Raw genomic sequence first — 6,717 nt, forward strand, 5'->3', positions numbered from 1 at the left:
ACACTCTTGTGCTTGTCTGGAATTCACAGAGTGATTTTATAATACAGCCAAAGTTAGGAAGCAGCCAAGCCCTTTAGAACATTCTGGGTTAAAAGCAACACCTTGAATTGTGCTTGGGAAGCAATGCTGTAATAGTAGCAATGATTGTGTAACACATTCAGAGCAACTCATTGCCTCTGCACAGCCATAAGGGCAGGCCCATGAACAGTGCATTCCAGCAGCCTAGCCTCAAGTATACAAAGGCATGAATGGAAAGCACACTGGCTCTGAGTCCATTTTTCCTTCTGTTCAATTGACTGTATTTTCACTAGATCTGGAAAGGTGTTGATTCCTGCAGTATGGCAAGCAATAAAAGGCTCAGATTGCGCATGGGGATTAATCAGCAAAACCGTTCACAAAAAGCAGTCCTCGAGGAGCCCACTTACATTCACAAGAGATAATCTCAGCCCACTTTTCAGTGCTACCTTTGGTAGGCAACCTCTTGACATCTGTTGGAGCAATGAATTAGAGCATCATGCACAAGAAGCATATGTTCCATGCATGGACAGACTCCTCACCTGTTCAAATGCCCTACTTAAGCATCAGCCAGTCTGAATCCCCCCGGTCCCACCCACGTGACGGCGCATACATCATTTGCCAGCTTCCTTCCTGGGTCACTGCCATTGCTATTTCATTTTGCAGATCTCTGGTCTCGTGAAGCTGACACAGCTGCTAGTAGTGGAAACTTTCTTGCCTCTGGTCAATGGTAAGACTAGTTAAGTGCCATCTCTAACACAGCATCCATATATTAATACCAATTCAAGTCTTCCCATGGTCTTGCAGCCAAAACTGCAACCCTGATGCAAGAGAGGTAATCCCAAGGTTTTCAGAGATGCTGAAAAGCAACTTAGATAAAATACAGGGGGGCACCAAAAATAGGGTAACCCTCGCCTCCCCCAAATAACCTCATAATAACTCAATTGCACAGAACGTTGCGTGACCAAGGGGGAAAAGTTGCATCTGGGTAGGGCCAGAGAATAATGGCTGGAATAGATAGAAAACCATAGTACAGTGAGGAGGAAAGCCTGGCTGGGAGTCCAGAGACTGTGAGTTCAAATCCCCGCTTGTGTCTCCTGGGTGTAAACGGCCAGCTGAAGATTACCCCCACAGGGAGTGGCTCAGGGGTTACATGCCCTGCCACCTGTGCAGCCGTGGGCAAGCTACAGAGTCCCAAGGAGCCCAGTGGCCCCCCAGCTGGCAGTTGCGGACCAGGAAGGGGCTGGCTTGTGCAGCTGTGGCAAGCTGAGCAGGCCCTGGCCAGCTGGGGAGGACTAGCCTCAGGCAATGGGAAACCCCCTCTGAATACCGCTTACCATGAACACCCTATTCAGAGGGTAGCCATAAGTCGGGATCGACTGGAAGGCAGGCCATTTCCGTTTTGTATTGTCTGGATAGGTCACTTGCAAGCAGTGCTGAAGCACCTCGGATAGCTCCTTGGAAGTCTGGAGTAAAACCCAGAGCAGATTCCACTGCCCCAGTTGCCATTGCTTCCTAGTTCTCAGTGAGAAGCTATTTTAAAACATTTCCAGGAATGGCAGTGAGAGCTGTCCATAGGCAACAAAGAGAAATCAATAATTTTATTACAGCTGGGTCACCCCCCACAAAAAAAATGAAGGGGGGGACTCAAATGGAAAGGGGAGCCAAACCAGGCCAGTGAGTTTTGAGCATGCTCAGTGAGCATGAGATCCTGACTGGTCTGGGGGAGGGAGAGGAACAAATGGAATAGAGCACCTGGAATCCCAAAGAGCAGCACTCCATACTGCAACATTTTATTGCACGGCCAAGCATGTTTTGGGTGTCTGGTGCAACTGGCTGAACCATGTATACCTCTTCCATCGTTATGGGGGCTCTGCTATGTTTCATTTCTCTTCCCTTCCTTCCTGATTTTATCTCACAGATTCAGGGCGATTTCACTTATTATGAGGCCTCAAAGCTCAGTTTACCAATGAGTGTACACTCGGGATCCCCATCCCAGCTGAATCACATATTTGCCCACAGTCATGTAAATATTTTTGCCAGTCACATGTTGCCCATTTAGATGAACACCCAGGTTTCCCCTAATGTGTGAAAAAGGCTCTTTGGTAGAAAGAGTCACAGAAATTGGGCCTGAGGCTATAGGTAGGGCTGATGGTTCACCATCGTTATGTGCTTCCTCCTGAGCGGAGAGCTCATTTAGCCCAGGTATTGTCTTGCTGAGAAAAACAGAAGGGAGTAGAAAAAGAGGAAGGCCAAGCAAGAGATAGATTGATTCCATAAAGGAAGCCACAGACCTGAACTTACAAGATCTGGTTTGTAATAAATGCTCTTGGAGGTCACTGATTCATAGGGTCGCCATAAGTTGCAGTCGACTTGGAGGCACATACAACAACATTGTCTGCTCTGACTGGTAACAGCACCCAGGGTGAGACAGGAATTTTCATCACCTGCTTCCTAACCTGATTCCCCTTTTAACTGGAGATGGCAGAGACTGAGCCCAGGACCTTTGGGTGTTCCGCCACTGAGCTACGGTCCCCTCCTAAGGATTTAAGGAGGCAACAATTTCTGTCCCGTCCTAGGTTCATCGCAATCGGCAGTGTTTCCATTCTGCTACAGTTTGCCTTCCGCTAAATCCTACTTCATTTGTCTCACTATTCACTATGGCCAAAATTAACATAACTTCAATCAATGCATTTCAGAAAACAATGCAGAAAATAATATAATTATTTACATAGTATTTGCAGATAAAAAAAAAGAGAGAGCACCACTCATATTCACTTGTGTTATTTCCTTTCCTGACCTCAGACGAGCATGCAAATTATGACAATTTCCATTCCCATTTTCAGTTCCGATTGAATTCTTTGGCATTCTTCAATTTACTAATCCCTTCAGTACAAGGATTGCTGCTGGCGCAATGAGACTTTCCATGTCCCTTCTCCCCACACACATGCCCTGCACGCTCTCCAAATTTACTCTGGTGGGTTGAGAGAACTCCCTAGAACAGATTTAGGGGGGCAGGGGAGGAGAGGAGAGAAAAGAGGTAATCCTTGCACTGACAGGACCCTGACTAAGACTACAGCAGATACAACTCTCAGACATTCCTATCCCCTCCTATAAACATGATAGGAATAGGGTGGTCAGGTGAGAGATACAACAGGGGTCCTGCACCTTTAATATCTATGCAAGAGAGAGAATTTCAGCAGGTGAGGAGTAGGAATTTCCTTAGCTGAGGGGCTACTCTTTTCCAGCTGACCACCCTAAATGGAAACATGGGGGCAGTTTGGAGCAAGCAAGGATGGCTCTACGCAAGTATCTCCTGAAGGCTGCTCACCTATATCCTTATTTAGCATCGCCATAGGTGGCACCTTTCCATATCTCTAAGGGAATTTAAGGTTCAGAAAGTGGCCAGACAATAAAGATCAGCTGAGTGTTTTGCTCTCATGTCTGGGAGGTGGTTGTTAAAATGACCTTGTCCAGAGAATTGGCTTGATATTTCTTGAAGCTTTTCAGAGATGGTATAGCAAATGAAAACTGTGCAACAAACTGAACTTCAATAGCCAGGAGCAGAGGGCATGCTTAGGAGCTGCCCAGTTCTCAGCAGCGCTAGAGCAATCAAGTGTCTTGAGCCAATCTGGAGCTGCAAAACGTTCTACTGACTCTCTGATGCACGCCTTTGGCTATATTGGGTCATTCGCCAGAATAAAGGATACTGCTATCAATAAGAAGAGGAACTGTTGCCTCGAGCAACGTTCCCCACGGCTGGTACCCTGCAGGTGGTTTGGGCTACAACTTCCATCAGCTCCAGGCAGGTGTGGGGAAGGCTAGCCTAGACAACGGCACATGAGCCAACAAAATGCTTTGCTCTTCTTTGCTATCCCACCTATTATGTTTGCCTCTTTCAGAGTGTCTGGACGTCGGGATCCCTCTTCCATCGCCATTATACATTAACGTGGCTTCCCCAGTGATTCAGATGATGCAGGTAAGACCTCCGGTGAGACCGATGACCTGCCTTCCCTCCAAACTCACCTGTCCTCCCACACACAAGCTACTTTTCAGTGCATTTGCGCGTGCTAAGGCCGGGTAATTTGTTTTCTAAGAGGAGTAACATTCCTCTTAAAAAGCTTGGTAAGGCTTTGTTCTGGACAGAGTAGCCTTGATGCAACTCTAGCTGTGGGAAACTAGTCACAAGTAACCACTCGTGGCTGCGGGTGGATATGCATGTCCCCAAAAGCATCAAAATGCATAGGCAATCATTTCCATGCGTCCATGCAAACAGGGGTGTGTGTTTGCATCTGTGTTAGCTATATGAGTGGAAGGATGCTTCTCTTCCTTATTCTCCCTGGAGCTGCCACTGCTGAATACTAATACTAAGTAATAAATCTGTGGTGCCAAGGGTCAGAATTGGAAATGGGGCTTACAATCCCAAACTAATGATGTTTCCCCTTCCCAGGCCCTCACCAGCTGAGCCCCATTCAGGCCCAGCTCCTAATGAGTTCACCTAATAAATAAATAAATAATAAAAGAGGTAGTCCTCTCCTAATGACCCTGACTATTTATGGAAGACAAGGAGCTAAACTTTTCACATCTTCAATATCTGTAGGGGATGCTTGTGCTATGTGTTTGAGACAGCAGAGGGGACCTCCCGTCCGAACATATCCCATCTGGTTCCAGCAGCGACAGGAAGGCGAGAGGGACTTCTTAGCAAGAAAGAAGAATCTGCACCTATCTTTATTTTCCTAACTGCATTTTACACTTTGTTTCAAGTCTGGCGGCAAGTTAGGCGTTATTTGCACAAATACTAGTAGTGCTACGCTCTCAATTAGCAGAGAGGAAGGTAGGAATATCTGCATAGTCCGTAGCTAGTTGGATCTTGAATGGGAAAGAGGGATACAAAAATAAAATAAAATTTAAAAGGTAAGATAACCAGGAGGTGGTCTCTTAAGCTTGGCATCACCAGCCAATACTGAATTTCCGCACAACTTAGTGGCTGAATGTGCTTCACTGTGTTAGGCCGTGGGTTCAGTGCAAAGCAGCATAAGATTAAAACACAGTTCTAAGGGCCAGTTAGCACAATGAAATGGTAAAGGCCTTTCCAGATTGTACTACTTCAGACTGCAGGCGGCGGATACGTCTGAAATTTCTCCTATGGAAAACATGCCACCTCCCAAGACATAGAAAACTAGCATATTGGAGAAAAGAGTTCAGCGTAGCCTTCTTCGTGACATACTAAGGCTGTGACACGGCCTTAGCGTGACACGCTAGTCGCCTGCAGCAAAGGGTTTTCATTGGCCACACCTGGAGGGGAATGGGTTGATCTGCCAAAGAGCTGAGAAATCTCTTTGAAGGGATTTTTTTTTTTAAGAAAAGGACTCAAGCTGCTCCCACCAGGTTTTACAGTTAAAGGGGGGGGTAGGGTTTGACTAGCATCATGTGCCCCCATTTTCAGAAAAGGGAGGTGGAGATGCGCTGGAACTGGCAGAACAGGGCGTGTGCCTCTACCCTAGATTTCTATGTGCTGGGAGTGAGGTACTGCTTTTGTGCCCTTTACTGCAAGTCTCAACCTGCAGCCTAACCCATGCAAAAACTTTACCACTCAGTCTGTCAAGAGACAGAGTGAGACTTTGATATGCGCGCAAAAAACCCCACAACCTTATTTGAAAGGGCTTGTCGAGCTTCTCTGTCCTACAATGATCTATACAATTTAGGTGCTTCTTTAGTTTTAAGCGATGGGTTGTGGGTGACAGTTTATGCTCATGGCTTCTCTCCTTGCAATAAAATGTTTTGCTTTTCCCAACAGCCAGCCAGAGGGTGTTTCCGTTATGTCACGCTGCTCACCAAGTTCCCTTGTGATCGCTTTGGAGTCTTTTGCTGCAACCAGCAACAGTAGCTGCATTCAGTATTTCTGGGCTGACCTCCATAAATTATCAATGAAGTGATTGCTTCAGGCCCTTCCAAAGAGCTACACTCCCAGCTACTGGCTTCAGGGGGTATTAAACAACTCCCTTCACTGTTTTTATGCTACTGATGCTGTTTATATAGCAACTCCTTGCATCAATATCAGGCACACAGGCTATTTAGGCACATGCTAACGCAAAAGATAATAGATGTCAAGGGTAGCCAAGAGATGGAGGACTTGTGGACCCCCTAAAACACCTGGAAAATAAAAAAAATGCCTTCGTGCACCTTTTGAAGGGAGAGATGGATGTGTGGAGAGAACGAGTTACTTTTGGAGCGTGAGATGCTAGGCCATGAGATGCTGCATAATTGGGAGCCAAGGGCATGCCCATCTGACGTATTAGCTCCTTAGGCTATGTAATGCCTTTGGCATCTGCAACTGTAGACCTGTGGGGAAAGCTAGGGGTTGGGGGAAAACCCAGGACAGACTGGGCGGAGAGCATGGGGAGAGGTGAGAAAGTCCCATAATGCAGGTGGGAGTCCTTGCACTAATGAGACAACTTCATTTTATACCCCCCTAGGCTATGAAGGAAGGCGTGACCTTTCATTTTGAAAACACCTGGACCACCAGCCATTCATTCCAGGCAGTTTAGATCAGGAAGAGTGTTTTAATAACAAGGCAAAATGACACACTTTGTTCAGCCCTTGCAAACCTCATTGATTTCTACAGGAGAGTTGAGAAACCCACAGAAATCAGCATGCTTTGCTTTGGCTAGATTGCAGCCCCATAACATTTATTTGCTCGAC

This window comes from Rhineura floridana, chromosome 6 (assembly GCF_030035675.1).
Source record: "Rhineura floridana isolate rRhiFlo1 chromosome 6, rRhiFlo1.hap2, whole genome shotgun sequence".
In the NCBI taxonomy this organism is placed as follows: domain Eukaryota; kingdom Metazoa; phylum Chordata; class Lepidosauria; order Squamata; family Rhineuridae; genus Rhineura; species Rhineura floridana.